The 19306-nt window shown below is 43.2% G+C and overlaps 1 long non-coding RNA gene across 8 annotated transcripts; it reads left to right on the forward strand.

The window, feature by feature from the left end:
* Nucleotides 1-435: 435 nt before the first annotated feature.
* Nucleotides 436-2989, forward strand: LOC127000473 (uncharacterized). 8 transcript variants are annotated; one of them, XR_007754067.1, is made up of 6 exons: nt 436-719; nt 818-917; nt 1018-1117; nt 1243-1317; nt 1418-1467; nt 1522-1547. It is a non-coding gene; the product is annotated as an uncharacterized LOC127000473 (long non-coding RNA). The 8 variants fall into 8 exon arrangements; XR_007754065.1 differs by lacking the exons at nt 1243-1317; nt 1522-1547 and adding an exon at nt 1955-2989 and having other exon boundaries at nt 1368-1442; XR_007754069.1 differs by lacking the exons at nt 1243-1317; nt 1522-1547 and adding an exon at nt 1930-1952 and having other exon boundaries at nt 1368-1442.
* The last annotated feature ends 16317 nt before the right edge of the window (nt 2990-19306 follow it).

The following is a 19306-nucleotide window of genomic DNA, read 5'->3' on the forward strand; positions in this document are numbered from 1 at the left end:
ATAAGAGTCTACAGTGTACATCCCAACCCTCTACGGCCGTTGCTGCTCCACCCCGGCATTACCACATCCACCCGGGTCTACAAGAAACCTCCACGGCAGAGTCTCAACCACAGAACACACCGCTACCGTTGATGAGGTTCCACGCCCCGGACTACCGCCATGTTAGCCTCCATAATAGTCCTCGGCGCACTTGTTCTGAGACGTCCTGGTGAGTGAGTGTCCTAATTGCCTTTACTGATAATGTCGCAGGTACCCAATGGTTCAGGTGTGGCTTCGGATATTTTTGTTATTGTGTCGTAAATATCCAATGATTATTTCCTAGTCGCTGAATGTTCATCGCACACAGTTTGTCTTTGAGTAGAAACACTGATTAATATCCATGATCGGTTAGGTTACAAACTCCCTCGATTTCAGACTCGATAGCTACCAAACACTGTTCATCCGCTGAGTGGTTGAATTCCTGGTCTACCGGCCCCTGGAGGAGTGGTTGATTGCCTGGTCTACTGTGGATATGAGTGGTTGATTCCCTGGTCTACCCCTGGATGACGCAGCTGTTCCTATGCAGGGGAAGACTCACACAAGCGATAAGGTAAGGTTTTAATGGCTGGGTTTACAAGAGGTTTTAATGGCTGGGTTTACAAGAGGTTTTAATGGCTGGGTTTACAAGAGGTTTTAATGGCTGGGTTTACAAGAGGTTTTAATGGCTGGGTTTACAAGAGGTTTTAATGGCTGGGTTTACAAGATGTTTTAATAGCTGGGTTCAAGAGAGGTTTTAATAGCTGGGTTCAAGAGGTTTTAATAGCTGGGTTTACAAGAGGTTTTAATGGCTGGGTTTACAAGAGGTTTTAATGGCTGGGTTTACAAGAGGTTTTAATGGCTGGGTTTACAAGAGGTTTTAATGGCTGGGTTTACAAGAGGTTTTAATGGCTGGGTTTACAAGATGTTTTAATAGCTGGGTTCAAGAGAGGTTTTAATAGCTGGGTTCAAGAGAGGTTTTAATAGCTGGGTTTACAAGAGGTTTTAATGGCTGGGTTTACAAGAGGTTTTAATGGCTGGGTTTACAAGAGGTTTTAATGGCTGGGTTTACAAGAGGTTTTAATGGCTGGGTTTACAAGAGGTTTTAATGGCTGGGTTTACAAGATGTTTTAATAGCTGGGTTCAAGAGAGGTTTTAATAGCTGGGTTCAAGAGAGGTTTTAATAGCTGGGTTTACAAGATGTTTTAATGGCTGGGTTTACAAGAGGTTTTAATAGCTGGGTTCAAGAGAGGTTTTAATGGCTGGGTTTACAAGAGGTTTTAATGGCTGGGTTTACAAGAGGTTTTAATGGCTGGGTTTACAAGAGGTTTTAATAGCTGGGTTTACAAGAGGTTTTAATGGCTGGGGTTACAAGAGGTTTTAATAGCTGGGTTTACAAGAGGTTTTAATGGCTGGGTTTACAAGAGGTTTTAATGGCTGGGTTTACAAGAGGTTTTAATGTCTGGGTTCAAGAGAGGTTTTAATAGCTGCATGGGTTTACAAGAGGTTTTAATGGCTGGGTTCAAGAGAGGTTTTAATAGCTGGGTTTACAAGAGGTTTTAATGGCTGGGTTCAAGAGAGGTTTTAATAGCTCCATGGGTTTACAAGAGGTTTTAATAGCTGGGTTCAAGAGAGGTTTTAATAGCTGGGTTCAAGAGAGGTTTTAATGGCTGGGCTTACAAGATGTTTTAATAGCTGGGCTTACAAGATGTTTTAATAGCTGGGCTTACAAGATGTTTTAATAGCTGGGTTTACAAGAAGTTTTAATAGCTGGGCTTACAAGATGTTTTAATAGCTGGGTTTACAAGAAGTTTTAATGGCTGGGCTTACAAGATGTTTTAATAGCTGGGTTCAAGAGAGGTTTTAATGGCTGGGTTCAAGAGAGGTTTTAATAGCTGCATGGGTTTACAAGAGGTTTTAATAGCTGGGTTTACAAGAGGTTTTAATGGTACATATCTACTGAATGTTGCTGTGTTACATATCTTGACATGCTCTCAGGGTAAGGAGTGTTCTGATATGGTGCCTTCCCCCTCCCCCAGCACCTGTCGGCCCTGGAGACTCCCCCCTGAGCCTGACGGTGGAGCTGTGGGCCCTGCACCAGACCCCCACACACCCCCACACCACCCACAGCAGGGGCAGGGCGTTGAGACTCCCCCCACAGGCTAAGACAGGGAGGGACTTGAAGATCCAGGTTTTTGTCATCTGCACAGGAATTGACACGTGGTATTTGGGAGCAGCGGGTAGCGGGCTTTTTTTTTTAATATAGTTTCCTTTTTTGTGTGCCCCCTTGAGCTGTCTCCTTTGTTGTAGAAAAAAAATACTTGACAAGGCTTTCATAGGTGTTTGGGGCATTTCCATGGGTAGTTTAATGACCCTGGTGGTAGTCTGACCCTTCCTCTGTGCAATGAACTTGAAAAAACGCTCATAAAAACATGCTTATTAACCCAGTAGCAGCAGGGATCATGTTTCTTAATGGTCCCTCCAAGCGAGAAAAATGAGAAAAATTCACCCATCACACAAACCATTTCATATATATCAAAGCATTTGCGATCAGATTATGTATCTTCTATTTTGGGGGGGTTATATCATGGCTCACAACCAAGAGAGCCCGGGCAAAGTGGAAAAATTTGGGTAGCTTTTCCGATACCCTACGCCCCTGTCCACCCAGCAGTGATTGGGTACCAGGTATTAATCGGGGGTTGTGTCCCGTCTCCTGGGGTCTGTTCCCTTCTCCTATAATTCCTTCCCCTTCTGTCTCTCTCTGGCATATGATCACCGATGTTGCGCTGCCCACTAAACAAAACTTTACAACTTTCCAACAGTTGAATTACAGTTTGATCCAAGTGTTGTCCCTGTGGCTCACCCTCCTAGAGAAATACCTGTTGCTCTGAGAGGTAAACTTAAGAAGGAATAGACCATATGGAAAGATTAGGTATCATTATTGAAGAAAATACACCCACAGACTGGCTCAATAGTATGCTTGTAATTGTTTTGACTGAAAATGGCATCCATACTAATCAGCAAAAAGTGGAAGCTGTTGACAAGTTTCCTGTCCCACAAAACAAAACAGAGTTGCAGAGGTTCTTAGGCATGATCAACTGTCTGGGTAAATTTATACCAAATCTTTCCACAATCACAGAACCACTGCGTGTTCTGCTGGAGAGAAAGACACTGACTTTTGTTGGGAGAAGAAACAGCATGAAAGCTTCCAAAAGCTGAAAGACCTTGTGGTCAGGGCACCTGTTCTTAAATATTAGGATGTAAGTGCACCTGTTTTACTTTCTGTAGATGCTTCAAGCTTTGCACTAGGTGCCTGTATAATGCAAGAAGGTCATCCTGTAGCTATCTCAATTTTGTTCTCGTTCCTTTACTTGTCCTGTTCTTTACATATGCCGATGTGCGAAATCAAATTTATTATTGTTATTATGCAGCTAGGTCATTGACAAAATCTGAAAAAAATATGCCCAGATAGAGAAAGAGTTACTTGCTATAGTTTTTTGGGTTGAGAGATTCCATTCATACCTGTACGGTAAAGATAACACTGTTGTAGAGACAGATCATAAGCCCTTGGAAGCTATGTATTTTTAGGAAGCCACTTGCCTCTACACCTTTGAGAGACTAATGAATGCTGATCCTTTCCCAGGGAGCGTCGGCAGAGATCGAGCTGGCGGAAGGCTGGCGGCCGGGTCAAGCTCACCACTGACATGCGCTCGGCCAATGTTGTTGACCTCGGCTATGACAATCTTACTAAGGTGGTGGAGGTGGGGAACGGCATCTACATTGACGACGGACTCAAGGAGATCGCTGAGACTACTACTACTACTATTACTATTGCTATCCTCTATACTGATATGTGTACTATTAAATCCTCTTTACTGCTACTATGTGTACTATTGAATCCCTTATATAGTACTTCCATGACAGCTGATCGGTGATACTCCTACTACTATGACCACTCAATCCCTGGTAAGTACAATGTCATTATCATCATTATTTAGGTTAAGGTCCATTTAATTCAATCTTCCTGAGCGGTTGGACACTTTATGGCTCTCCTCCATTCTACTCTGTCTTCCGCCCAATGCTTATACAGTTCTATCAATCCCAAGTCTTCCTGTACACACCTTCTCCATGTTTTCCTAGGTCTACCAACTGGTCTCCTTCCTTCTACCTCCAGTCTCTCCAAAACTCCCAGCACTGTGTCCTCCCCGGCTCTGTTTACATGTCCAAACCATCGGAGTCTTTCCCTTCTGAGCACTGTTTCCAGGTCCTCTACTAAAACTCCCAGCACTGTGTCCTCCCCTGCTCTGTTTACATGTCCAAACCATCGGAGTCTTTCCCTTCTGAGCACTGTTTCCAGGTCCTCTACTAAAACTCCCAGCACTGTGTCCTCCCCTGCTCTCTTTACATGTCCAAACTATCATAGTCTTTCCCTTCTGAGCACTGTTTCCAGGTCCTCTACTAAAACTCCCAGCACTGTATCCTCCCCTGCTCTCTTTACATGTCCAAACCATTGGAGTCTTTCCCTTCTGAGCACTGTTTCCAGGTCCTCTACTAAAACTCCCAGCACTGTATCCTCCCCTGCTCTCTTTACATGTCCAAACCATTGGAGTCTTTCCCTTCTGAGCACTGTTTCCAGGTCCTCTACTAAAACTCCCAGCACTGTGTCCTCCCCTGCTCTCTTTACATGTCCAAACCATCAGTCTTTCCCTTCTGAGCACTGTTTCCAGGTCCTCTACTAAAACTCCCAGCACTGTGTCCTCCCCTGCTCTCTTTACATGTCCAAACCATTGGAGTCTTTCCCTTCTGAGCACTGTTTCCAGGTCCTCTACTAAAACTCCCAGCACTGTGTCCTCCCCTGCTCTGTTTACATGTCTGCCAAATATTTCCCTCTCCCTGCCTCTGTCCCTGCCAAATCACTCTCTCCCTGCCTGTGTCCCTGCCATATCTCTCCCTCCCTGCCAAATCTAGCCTCTCCTCCTTACCTAACCTACCTTACCCTACCCTAAGCTACCCTAACCTCCCTGTCTCTCTATCCACCAGGTTGACAAGCCACCACCAAGCTGGGTTTTTTCAGCCGCCGCCGAGTGGCTTAAAACTACCCACATGCTGTCCAGAAGACCACCTATCAACCCGGACTCTAGATTCTAGGATTAAAGATGAGCTCCGGGAGGGCAGCATAAGCCAGTGCAAGATGGCGTATGTATATAGTTATGAATGTATATACTTAGAATATCTCTTTGATAAGGCTTTCGTCGGAGTTGTGGATATTTCCAGGGGTAGTTTTATGACCCTGGTGGTAGCTATATATAGTCTGACCCTCTCTGTACCTTGAGCCTAAGGGTCGTATTATGAGACATTTCATCGCCCAAGAACACTCATTTGACAAGGCTTTCATAGAAGTTGAGGGCATTTCCAGGGGTAGTTTTATGACCCTGGTGGTAGTGTGACCCCTCCTCTGTACCATGAACCTGAAGAAACACCTATTTGACAAGTCTTTCATAGGAGTTGAGGCATTTCCAGGAGTAGTTCTATGACCCTGGTGGTAGTGTGACCCCTCCTCTGTACCATGAACCTGAAGAAACACCTATTTGACAAGACATTCACATAGGAGTTGAGGGCATTTCCAGGAGTAGTTCTATGACCCTGGTGGTAGTGTGACCCCTCCTCTGTACCATGAACCTGAAGAAACACCTATTTGACAAGGCTTTCATAGGAGTTGAGGGCATTTCCAGGAGTAGTTCTATGACCCTGGTGGTAGTGTGACCCCTCCTCTGTACCATGAACCTGAAGAAACACCTATTTGACAAGACATTCATAGGAGTTGAGGGCATTTCCAGGAGTAGTTTTATGACCCTGGTGGTAGTGTGACCCCTCCTCTGTCATGAACCTGAAGAAACACCTATTTGACAAGGCTTTCATAGGAGTTTAGGGCATTTCCAGGAGTAGTTCTATGACCCTGGTGGTAGTGTGACCCCTCCTCTGTACCATGAACCTGTAGAAACACTCATGAGAACCCAAATGACCCCCTCTTTGACCTTTATGAATAGGTAATGTGAGAAGCGAAAGTCTCTTGCAATACTGCCCTTAGAGAACACTCATTAGAACCCGATTTATAACTTTTTTGGGCAGTACATAAAATCCCTGCTCAAGGTCTCCATACAGCAGGAGGCGTAACATACGTGTGGGTTTTCGAGCAAAATCTGGAAACCTATCTACGTTATTGGGGCTATTTCCTTGCAAATGGGGACTTTCCTGGGAGAGTACATCACGGCAAAGCCATTTCTGGTCTCGAAATTGCGATACAGCACCTACCGGTCGAGATAGCCTTGTCTCGTTCTGTGTCTCTCTTATCTCTGTGTGTTATGTAAAGGCTGGCCTCTAACAATACATGCAAAAACATATGTAACTGTACCTTATGGGCTATTAAGAAATGTTTCAAATGTTTTAAATGTTTCAAATGTTCTGTCTTTACCTCTCAGTTAATTAATTCTTCCTCATATATATATCTTGATTGGCCTCTCATCTTTTTAATTAATCCTTGATCGCTCTCTCTTAATCATCCCAGCCAGCTGTTCCTTATAGGGCACGCACACACTTGTACACAATTTTCCGTACATACCAAGATCCATTTCTAATCGTCAGCCAACTCTAATATAAATTCTTTCTCCCACTCCTCTTTATAATAGTTCTGTCTCTCTTATCTCTGTGTGTTCTGTCTTTACCTCACAGTTCATCATTTCTCTGTATCTCATAATTCTTGCCTCCTGTCTAGTTCTGTCTCTCTTTGTGTGTTCTGTCTTTACCTCACAGTTCATCATTTCTCTGTATCTCATAACTCTTGCCTCCTGTCTAGTTCTGTCTCTCTTTGTGTGTTCTGTCTTTACCTCACAGATCATCATTTCTCTCTATCTCATAATTCTTGCCTCCTGTCTAGTTCTGTCTCTCTTTGTGTGTTCTGTCTTTACCTCACAGTTCATCATTTCTCTGTATCTCATAATTCTTGCCTCCTGTCTAGTTCTGTCTCTCTTTGTGTGTTCTGTCTTTACCTCACAGATCATCATTTCTCTCTATCTCATAATTCTTGCCTCCTGTCTAGTTCTGTCTCTCTTTGTGTGTTCTGTCTTTACCTCACAGATCATCATTTCTCTCTATCTCATAATTCTTGCCTTATGTCTAGTTCTGTCTCTCTTTGTGTGTTCTGTCTTTACCTCACAGATCATCATTTCTCTCTATCTCACAACTCTTGCCTCCTGTCTAGTTCTGTCTCTTTGTGTGTTCTGTCTTTACCTCACAGATCATCATTTCTCTGTATCTCATAACTCTTGCCTCCTGTCTAGTTCTGTCTCTTTGTGTGTTCTGTCTTTACCTCACAGTTCATCATTTCTCTCTATCTCATAATTCTTGCCTCCTGTCTAGTTCTGTCTCTCTTTGTGTGTTCTGTCTTTACCTCACAGTTCATCATTTCTGTCTCATAATTCTTGCCTCCTGTCTAGTTCTGTCTCTCTTTGTGTGTTCTGTCTTTACCTCACAGTTCATCATTTCTCTCTATCTCATAACTCTTGCCTTATGTCTAGTTCTGTCTCTCTTTGTGTGTTCTGTCTTTACCTCACAGTTCATCATTTCTCTGTATCTCATAATTCTTGCCTTAATTATGTCTAGTTCTGTCTCTCTCTTATCTCTGTGTGTTCTGTCTTTACCTCCAGTTCATCATTTCTCTCTATCTCATAATTCTTGCCTTAATTATGTCTAGTTCTGTCTCTCTTATCTCTGTGTATTCTGTCTTTACCTCCAGTTCATCATTTCTCTGTATCTCATAATTGTTGCTTTAATTATGTCTAGTTCTGTCTCTCTTATCTCTGTGTATTCTGTCTTTACCTCCAGTTCATCATTTCTCTGTATCTCATAATTGTTGCTTTAATTATGTCTAGTTCTGTCTCTCTTATCTCTGTGTATTCTGTCTTTACCTCCAGTTCATCATTTCTCTGTATCTCATAATTGTTGCTTTAATTATGTCTAGTTCTGTCTCTCTTATCTCTGTGTATTCTGTCTTTACCTCCAGTTCATCATTTCTCTGTATCTCATAATTGTTGCTTTAATTATGTATGTTTAAATAGTATCAGGAAGTATTTGGTTACCTAACAAAAGCAACGGTTGAGTGAGAAGAATTTACCTCAGCGCTGCTCCACATCAACCCGTCCGCTGTGGTTGGCACGTATTTGGCCTTCACTGGTAGCCTGGTAACGTAACACTCCCATGCCTTTCTCTGCCTCTGTGATGTATAATACAACTTGTCACTTCTTGGAATGGTACATACCTGTGTACCCATAACCCTTGATGGGATCGTCGGAGCCTTGTGGCAGTCATATTTCAGGGGTAGTTGTCAGTTCCCTGAGCCCGATGGTGCTCATGAGTGTGACAATGCCTCCTCTCGCTCTGTGATAACCCTGAAGAAACACCTGTGACCAAGGCTTTGTTCGTCAGAGTTGGATGTCTACAATTGTTGCCATAGCTGCTCATCTGCCTTGAAACTGAGTATGACCCCACTCCTCTGTCATGAACCTTGAAGGGTGATGCATTACACTTTTAGACCTATATTTCCTTACGAGCACCACCAGGTTGAGGCATTTCAGATGATGGGAAGTGTTCTGACCCCGGTGGTAGCTGTGACCCCTCCTCTGTATGAACCTGGGAGAAAACACCTCGCGAATTTGTATGGCTTTCCTTAGGAGTTGCACAGGGCATTGATTCAGTGTATGAAGTTCTGCAGGTGACCCTGGTGGTCATGCTTTAGGCCTCTCCTCTGTACCATGAACCAATAAAGAATATACACCCTGTTGACAAGGCTTTCACTTGGGTGGGGCATTTCCAGGAGTAGTTCTGCTGACCCTGGTGGTATGACCCTCAAAGACCATGGTTGCATGATAGGAAGGCTGAGGTGGCTCCTGCTCTGCTTCAAGGGAGGCTTTCATAGGGTTTAGGGCATTTCCACAGGAGTGGTTCTATGACCCTGAGTAGTGTGACCCCTCCCTCCTGTCCGCCCAAGACACAGAATTGCACAGAAACACACCCTGTTGACAAGGCTTTCATAGGCAATAGGGCAATTTTCAGTATTCTATGACCTGGTGGTAGTGTGACCCCTCCTCTGTACTGCCAGACCTACTGAAAACACCCTGTTGACCAAGGCTTCTATGGGTCTAGGAGTTTAATGGCATTCCAGGAGTAGTTCTAGCAATGACCCTCCGGTGGTAGTACCTGACCCACCTTTCCTCTAATACCATGAACACTGAAAAGAAACACCTATCCGCTCTCCTGACAAGGCTTATCGCATGTGTTTAATCCAGGGGGGACTATTTCAGCTTAGTAGTTCTATGACCATCTTAGTTCTGGTGGGGTCACGTACCCCTCCTGACGTCATAACTGATCGAACCTGTTACAAACACTCACTTTGAGGGCAAGTGTGGCTCACCCCCCTCTTTGACCTTTATGAATAAATTGAGTTAATCATGCTGCCATAAGCGAAGCGCTTGCAATACTTCATACACAGAATTCGCCAATTAGAACCGATTTATAACTTTTTGGTCTAATTTGCCAAAATCCCATGCTCCAAAGTCTCCATACAACAGGAAGGTGTGACGTCGACGTGTGGCCGTTTTTCGAAGCGCCAAATCTGAAGCTATCTACGTTATCAAAGGCCTTTCCTTGCACAATGAAGAGAAGGACTCCACAGCCCAGATACATCACGGCTTAAAACCAGTAAGGCTAGTCTCAAAATTGCAATGGCGCCTACAGTCGAGATAGCCCTTGTCTAGTTCATGTGACGAGAGTCTCTCTTCCATCTACTGTGTTATGTAAAAGGCTGGCCTCTAACCACAACTAACACTCACCGACAACCACAACCACCACTGTGTACCACCAAATGTCACCACCTAATAATGGGCTATTAAAGAAATCGTGCAGTTCAAATGTTCAATCTTTACCTCACCAGTTAATTCATTGAACTTCACTTCAGATATATATCTTGATTGCCCTCTCATCTTTTTAATTACGGATCCTCTGATAAGCTCTCTCTAAATCATCCCGGTATTTGTTCCTCTCAGGGTAGTGGCCTTCCATACTTTTCCTGATACACAATTTTCTGTACATGCACATTAGATACTTCTAATCGTGCAGCCAACTCTAATAAGTGGAGAAGATTTTTCCTGGGCTGTTTATAATAGGGCCTCCATCTCTGTGTGTTAGGTAAAATGTTACCTCAAAGGCCTATACATTATGTTCTCTATCTCACCAACTCTTGCCTTATGTCTGGTTGAGCTGTCTATCTTTATGTGTACACATAGCTCTTTACCTCTGATTCATACATTTCTCTATCCTCATAACTCTCTTGCCTCTGTGACTAGTTCAGTCTCTGTGTGTTCTTGTCTTTACCTCACAGATCATCATTTCTCTATCTCATAACTCTTGCCTCCCTGTCTAGTTCTGTCTCTGTGTGTTCTGGGGGATTGAAACATCATTTCCTCTGTATCTCCACTCTTACCTTATGTCCTGGTTCTGTCAAAACTAATATTGTGTGTTCTGTCTTTTACCTCACAGATCATCATTTCTCTAGTATAATAGGAGGAGTTGAGGGGGGGCAGCCTTATGTCTAGGTTGGAGCTTTGTGTGGTAGTTCTGTCTTTTACCTCACAGTTCAGCCTCTGTATCTCATAATTATTTGCCTTAATTAAGTACTCTAGTTCTGTCCTCCTGCCTCGTGTTCTGTACTTTAATCCCCGGCTGCAAAATCCCATTTCTCTCTGGATCTCATAACTCTGTGCCTCCTGTCTAGTTACTGTCTCTCTTTGTGTGTTCTGTGTCTCTTCCTCACAGATCATCATTCTCTCCTCTATCTCATAATTCATGTGGTGCCACAATTATGTCAAGTTCGTGGTAGCTATCTCACCAGTAGCGCTGAAAGTTCTGTCTATTTCCACCTCCACGGATCCATCATTTCTCTCTGTCTCCGCCTTTCCACTTGCCTCCTGTCCTCATTTACTGTCTCTCTTTGTGTATTGTTCTGTCTTTACCTCACAGAGTCATCATTTGGGCTCTCTATCTCTGATAACTCTTGCCTCCTGTCTAATTCTGAATCGTCTCATTGTGTGTTATGTCTTTACCGCCTCAGACTCGACTCATTTCTCTCTATCTCCGCACTTTCACTTGCCCTTAATTATGTCTAGTTCTGTCTCTCTTCTCTGTGTATTCCTGTCTTGCGCCAACTGAATGAAACTTCATCCAACTGTTCTCTGTATCTCCTATAATTGTTGCCTTAATTATGTATGTCTAAATAGCTATCAGGACCAGTATGTTAGTTAGCCGAAAAGCCAAGGGTTAGGTGAGAAGAATTTACCTCAAGCGCTGCTCCACATCAACCCGTCCATATGGTTGTACGTATTTGGCCTTCACATGGTAGCCTGGTGGCGTACTTACTCATTGCCTTTCTGCCTCTAGTATAGATATGAGTGGGGTGTTATTTATCTTGCTTTAGTATTGTTAATAGGCTAAATTTCTTCCTCAACAATACACATTATTATTATTATTATTATTATTATTATTATTATTATTATTATTTCAGCGAAGATGTCAGGGTCGCAACGCATTGGTCCATCAAGACCTTCCAGAACGCCAACCAGGTGGGTGGAGTTGACCACACGCACCATTCCCAAGGCTCAACACCACCAGCGGTGACATCGCCACCAATCACCACCACCACTACCTTTGCCTTTCGCTCAGAATTACTGCAACAAAAACAAGAAGAACAAGAACAACACCACCTTTGAAACATACCCACCACCGGATAAGCTATATTTGAGTATTAGAAACAAATCAGTACTAGACAAGTGGAGGAAGAGGCCACGCTGTTGATGTGCCGAGGACCCCCAGTGGGTTGAAGTGCTTCCGGCAAAGGCCTATAACAATGTGTTGACAAAATCCTTGTATTAAGCAGGCTACCAATTGTTTGGCTACATGGCCTATAGGCATAACAAGTGGCCATACTTTACCTGGGTTGGCACAGTGTTGTGTTTCTTGGATTCCCGGAAAATGATATTTTTGAAGTATAAAATCTCCCAGAATGCTTATTTATGGGGATTTTGAAATATAAATACACCCCTTGTGACATAAACATACCTGTCCATGTCAAAACCAATATTTTGTCCTGTGTACAGGGATCTAGGAAAATAGAGGGTGAGGCTGGCATTAAGATAGGTTAGAGCTGTGTAATCTTGAGCCTCCCATAGCTCAGAGGCCAGCCTCAGACAGACTGGTTAAGGAGTACTATCTCGGCTCTCCGTCTGCAGTGGCGCCGATTTAATCCCCGGGGCAGCAAAACCTTTCCTTGTCTGGATTAATTTCTTGTGTTAAGTTACCGTTGTGCTAGAGTGTGAGTGTAGAAAAGAAAATTCAGGGTGTTTCATATGGTCTAACAGGGATAAGTGTGCTGGCCCCAAGCAGTCTCATTTAGTGGTACATAGGGTGCTTCATTGGTGCAGTGGTTGCTTTTGCTGACTCCACGACTGAGGCAGGTTTTGATTCGAGGCGGAGTGGAAAAATTTGAGGCGGCTTTTCTGATACCTCGCCCATGTCACCCAACCCAGTGAATGGGTACAGAGTGATGTCCCGGGGTTGTCCCGTCTCCTGGGTCTATTCCTTCTCCTATAATTCCCTTTCTGTCTCTCCGACTGCTGATACAGATGTTGCGCCAACTGAGCAAAAAACTTTCAACTGTTCCCTTCTCCTATATTCCTTCTGTCTCTCAGCCATATGACCATAGATGTTGTACTTCATGAAAACTTTTCAAATTTAGTGGTACATAGAAAGTAACATTGCCTCTATAGTAAATATCATGTCTTACACAGAAATAAATAGTCAGGGTCTCAAAAATAATAGGCTACCTTCCTCAACAATACACATTATTGTGTGTGTGTATTATTATTATTATTATTTCAGCGTGAAGAAGATGTCATTGTAGCATTGGTCCCATCGGCCTTTTCCAGAGCGCCAACCAGGTGGTGGAGTTGATACGCGCACCATTCCCAAGGCTCAACACCACCAGCGAGAGACATCAGCACCAATCACCACCACACCACCGCCTTTAGCTTTCATGCTCTGCAGCAAGCAAGAACAAGAACAACACCACCTTGAAATACACCACCTCCAACACCATTCCTACCACCAACACCAGCCACAACCACCAGGGTGCTCTATGAAGGTTTAGTGTCCATGTCGTCAAGTCCATCTCCCCTCAATCTGTTTTGGGACCATTTTAGTTGCAGTTCTCTATCATCCTTTCAACTCCCACATACTCCACCACTTCTTCCTGCAAGCTGTTCCTTGTGTTGACACTTCTATGTGACTTTACTTTTTCCAGTCCTTGACAGAAACCACCCCATTGGTTTCCTTCATTGTCCTCTCAGCCCCTGCGTTAGTGATGCTAAGAGATCATCTCTATCCACCTCATCAAACAGGGGAACTTTGATGGTCTGATGGTTAGCACCTCAGCTCGACGAGAGGCCCAGGTTGGAGTTCGGGCGGAGTGGAAAAGAAATTTGACTTTTCCGATACCTCGCCCTGTCCTCCCAACTTGAAGTGAAGATAGGTACCAGGTATTAATAGGGGTTGTCCTGTCTCACTAGGATCTGTTCATACTCCTATAATTCCTTCCTTCTCTCTCTGGCATATAATACAGATGTTGCTCTGACTAAACCAAACTTTCCAACTGTTCCCTTCTCCTATAATTTCCTTCCCTTCTGTCTCTCTCTGGCATATGATACAGATGTTGCTCTGGCAACTAAACCAAACTTTTCCAACTGTTCCTTCTCCTATAATTCCTTCCCTTCTGTCTCTCCGGCATATGATAGATGTTTGCCCAACCAGCAAAACTTTCAACTCTTTCCTCATCAAACTTATTTACCAACTTGTACAGGTGATCAATCTCCTCTCTCCTTCTTTGTTCCAGTGTCGTCAAGTCCATCTCCCTCAATCTGTCTTCACTCGTCATATTAAAGAGTTCTACTGGGACAAATTGTTTGCAATTCTCTTGTCTTGATCCAGCATCATAATCTTCTGTGCATAGTTTTCCTTTTTCCTTATATGCCTCATCTTGGTATCATATCCTTCTTAGTTTTCATCTGTAATAGTTGATAAGCCCTCTCTTTCCTAAGGGCACTCATCACTGACTCCTTCATCTAACTCAACATTTTTTGTAGTAGGTCAGAAATCTTGATGGTTGGTCATCCCCTCTCAGCCTTGTTTCTCCTTTAACCCACTGTATCAACAGTTTATCACATCAGGTGTGTGTGTGTGTGTGTTTAGCTGGTTGTTATGTTTACCTGAATTTAGCAGATTTTATAGGGCCTGGGCTTGACGTTGTGTGGTCCCGTCTCTCTATATCTATTTCCTTGCTTTTCCTTGAAGCTTTACACTCCTTTCTGATACTATATCCTCCACTTGTCTGTTCCAAACCTCTATATTTCTTTGCAGAGCTATTTCTTTATGTCTCTCAAGCATCTTCTTCCCTTCCTCAGTTTTCTACTATGTCCTCTTGTGTTTCCTGGTGGTAATTTCTTCTTTTGGCAATATCCTCGTTGTCCACTTCTTCCATTTTGCTCAATAATTTGTAGATTTGTATTAGGTCTCCCGTTTCTCTTCTTTGTTCATCAGTGAGCCAAGTCCATTCCTTTAGTCTCTCCTAGGTATGTCAATCCCTGGAACCATTTTTGTTGCCATCTTTTGTATTCTTTCTAGTTTCTTGATGTGTTTCTTCTTATGGGGAGACCACACTGCCTCTGCATGTGTGTGTGTGTGTGTGTGTGTGTGTGTGTGTGTAAGATTGACTGACTGATGAATGAATAACTGCAATTAATTAGCCTGGTATTGCAAGACACTTTCCCTTCTCACATCAGCTACTTCTAAAGATCAAAGGGGGATATCAGTCAGGTTCTAATGAGTGTTTTTCAGGCTCATGGTAGAAAGAGGTTAAACTACCACCAGGGTCCTTAAAACTACTCCTGGAAATGCCCTCAACTCCTCAGCCTTGTCAAATAATAAATTGTTCTTAGAAGTAGTGAAATGTCTTGTAATCGACCTAATGTCACTGATGGAGTGGATGATTGACTTGGCATCTTGGCTTTACTCTCAGCCATTTAAGTTCCCGACTGATAGCCTGCTTTTGCCCTCAGATTGGCTACAATTATGAAGGTCGTGGCAAGAGTGCCTCAAACTCCTACTGTGAGCTTCTCCTGATGCCTTCCTCACCACCCCTGTGAAGGGGCGCCTTGTTAACCCTCCTCGGTGAGTCTGTCCCACTTAATGTTGCAAGAGTTATCCGATATCTTCACTCTCTCATGCTTTCCCTATGTCCTGTGCTGTCCAACTTAATAATGTGAAAGTTTACTGGCATTTTCACTATCATCTTTTCAGAGTGTCTGATTAAAAAACTAATGCAAGAGTCATGGTGTTTTTTGTTCCTGTTGGGTGCCTGGACCTATCAGCTGTCTTGTGCTGTCCAACTTATTAATGCAAGAATTGGCCTGTATCTTCCTCTTAACCCCTTCACTACGGCCAAAAAAAAAAAAAAAAAAGGCCAAAACAGCGCCCTGTGCCATATCCGGGATGGCCGATGGCTTAAATTTCAAATGTACGCTATTGAATATAACAAGTTTTTCAGCCATATCGCTCAACATAATCATCATGTATTATATATGAAAACATGCAGAATGGACCATTATTGGCTATACAGAGCTGATGCCACTGCGTGGCCCACTTGGTGAACTGTCAAAGCAGTACTTTCCATAAATTCAAGTTGGCAATACTAGTACTAGAGTGGATCTGAGGCTGCCTCCAGGATACAAAGGCCCCTTGGCAGAGTCACCCGCTCTGGGCCCTCTGACCGCTCACTTATTACCTCTACCGATTTCCTGACACTACCTATTTGACCTGAAGAAAAAAACTGAAATCGGGTAGGAGTAAGCGTGTGCAATGTCATCGAAAGCTTGGACCCGATGGCGGTGTAGCCAGACTGAAAGCGTTCCCCTGTTCCCCCTCTACTGCTGCATCGTCGCCGGAACCCGTCATTGGCCCGCCCCATTTAAAAAAGGGGAGGACCAACTGGCCGCATCTACTGCAGAACCCATGGTCGGTCCCCCGGCAGAGACATCAGATCCCCCTCCTTATTCTGTCATTTTGCATGCCCTGTTATTTTCCACTGTGTATAACGATTTTTTTACTCATATCTGAACACACCTATCTGTAATATACAACAAGGATATAGCTTAGTATAGACTCAAAGAGCCAGGGTTAACCTGGAACCTGGGTTTCAGAGCATTTTGAAAGGAAAGGAGTGCTTGTGACTCTATATAATGAGTTATCGAGAGGATGTTAAGAACAGTGACAGTCTGGCAATCTTCAAAAGAAAGCGCTGAAGACTTACTTATTCACTAAGTCCTACGACTTAACAAATATGAGGATTGAAGACAACTTTGGGTGCTAATATTACTGTTATATATGATGCACGTAGTGCCCCTGTGGAAGCCCCACTTTACTTGTGTGGCGAGCCGGGGCCTGAAGAAACTTCATCATGACCGGTATCAAAAGCATTGTTAACTAAAGCCTTCAGTAGAATTGGTTTCCCTTCTTTCTGCTTATCACTTGTTAGGGGTTATTTTCTAAAGCGAGACTGCTGCCACATTAATAATTATGGTCACAATCATTTTACAAAATACCTATATATGCTCTAGATTAATATTATGAAGACTGTAACAACTCCCTTAGGTTAGTATGTTTTGGGAGGCGCCCACCAGGTTCACGTTAGGATAGGCTTTCCCAACCCCAAAATCCACATGATGAGGCGGGGGCTCTAGGAAGCCACGCACTCAGCAGATGCGCATAATCAACGTAATAAAATTCATAATATTATGAGATGAAGGCTATATAGTCCCATGTAGTGATATTCTAAAAGCTTTACTATATATGATGAGCTAGTGCTGATTTAAATAGATAGAGACTGAAGGATGACCAGGGAGTTCTGAGGCTATTTTTATACTGAGTGGACTCTAGTGGGTAGATCAGGTTTAGAACAAATAGGTCTGAAGGAGCTGATTTGCAGATTTATTCTGAAAGATCTGCAGTACTTGATTATGTTCATTATTGTTAATGGGGATTTGGCTTATAGTTTATTTTGAGCAGGGTCTGGGGGGCACACATTACACAACTTATGCTTCCACATTCATAAATTTAGCCTGTACCAGAAACAGTGGTCTCTGGCTCTGGAGTGCGATAATCCTTGGCAACCCCGCGTGCCCTCCCGGGCCCGAGGCCCAGGCTGCGCCTGCACTCACCTCAGCAGCCTTTTATTTTTTTTTAGTATGGTATTTTACCTGTATACCAATAGGTACAGGATGTAAGCCATGAGTTGTGACCTCATCTGCCCAGCAGGAGCAGAAGGCTAGCAATCCACTGCTTACCTCCTATCATGTGTATGTATGATCCTCTGCAGAAAGGCAGTGAAAGGCCGACAGTCCTGCCCTCCTGGTGTGTGTGTGTTTTGTCTTGCTACAAGATCCAGAAACAGTTTGAAGCCATGCCATGTGAAAGGGAGGAGCATGCCGTCCCAACCCCAGACAGTACAGAGTAATGATTATACAACTAAGGATACATGTGTAATTAAGTAGCACCAGGAATTAAAAAAACATTATATCCTTGCATGTATCTATATTATATTTGGAAAAATATGCTTTATTTGTATGTATCCCTGATAATAAAATTTATCTCTACACAATGTGCTTAGAATTTAAGTGAATGAAAGCATAAAGTAAAGTGAATGGAAGCATAGTGAGTAAAGAGGTCTAAAAACTACTATATCCTTGTATCTATATTATATTTGGAAAAATATACTTGTTGTATGTATCTGATAATAAAATTTATCTATATAACTGTTGCCAACAAGCAATAATTAACCATTTAAACGATATCCATATATGAACGCCGATATTTGGGTGATGAAATCAGTTTAATTATTTGGTCTGAAATCGGCAAACAAAAAACGCTCAGTCCGACAATCTAGCAATGTTGCTCGGGGACCCGATTTTTCGGCAGTGTTTTGGAGTGGGCCGAGTAAGCGCCATATAAAACACAGGTAAAGCATGCGGCGCGCTGTCACGCCAGTAGAGGAACAGAGACGTTCAGTCTGCCACAGCGGCACCATGGCCGTGTATGTATCTCGGAGACAGCCTCAGACACACACTATTCTATAACTTTAAATCTTTGGAAAGTACAGCTTGGAGTTGAGTGGCCATATGCCTGTATAGCCAATGTGGTCCATTAAATGGTGCACATAAAGAAACTCACTACGGCCGGGCCAAAACAGCACTCCGCGCTGTATCCGGGATCGCCGCGCGCCAAATTTCAAATGTCGCTATTAAATATAACAAGTTTTCAGCCATAAACTCAACACAATCATCATGTATTATATGTGAAAACATGCAGAATTAAATGGTGCATATAAAGAAACTTAAATTAATTGAGGAGGCAGAGAAAGACCTGGGACTATATGTTACCAGGCTACCAGGGAAGGGATGTCCAGCACACCAATACCACATGGGAAACACTCCACTATCCACCACAGAGACAGAGAAAGACATGGGACTATATGTTACCAGGCTACCAGTGAAGGGGTATCCAGCACACCAATACCACATGGGAAACACTCCACTATCCACCACAGAGGCAGAGAAAGACCTGGGACTATATGTTACCAGGCTACCAGGAAAGGCCAAATCCGTTGCCAATCACAGCCAGACGGGTTAAATCGGCACTGAGGACACAGTATGCGTCCTCGTGTTGTAGCAAAGTTAAGCCTTCCTGTGTCCTGTGCTAATCACCTCTGTAATGCAAGTGGTGGACAATGTGAGAATACCCTTGCCTCACAGTTAATGGCCCACATAATGAGGTAGAGGAATGAGATAAAATTCATATAAAGCCGTATTTTTTGAAAAGGGAAGGGAGGACTCAAGTGATAAAGATGGCTTTATTTTATTTAAATCCCTATATCTACGAAAAGGGTTAGGGACTGAAAAAACCTTTAAGTTTATCAGATTTGATATTTAGTATGTCGAAGCCATTTCCCCATAGGATTGTTAATAAATAGGGGGGTTGAGGACCAGCCATGCAAAAAGAAAAATTAAATATAACTATGCTTAAAATTTACTACTCACGAAAATACAATGAAACGCAAGGCTCATAAATAATTAAAAACAAT

The sequence above is a fragment of the Eriocheir sinensis genome, chromosome 19, assembly GCF_024679095.1.
Source record: "Eriocheir sinensis breed Jianghai 21 chromosome 19, ASM2467909v1, whole genome shotgun sequence".
Classification (NCBI taxonomy): Eukaryota; Metazoa; Arthropoda; class Malacostraca; order Decapoda; family Varunidae; genus Eriocheir; species Eriocheir sinensis.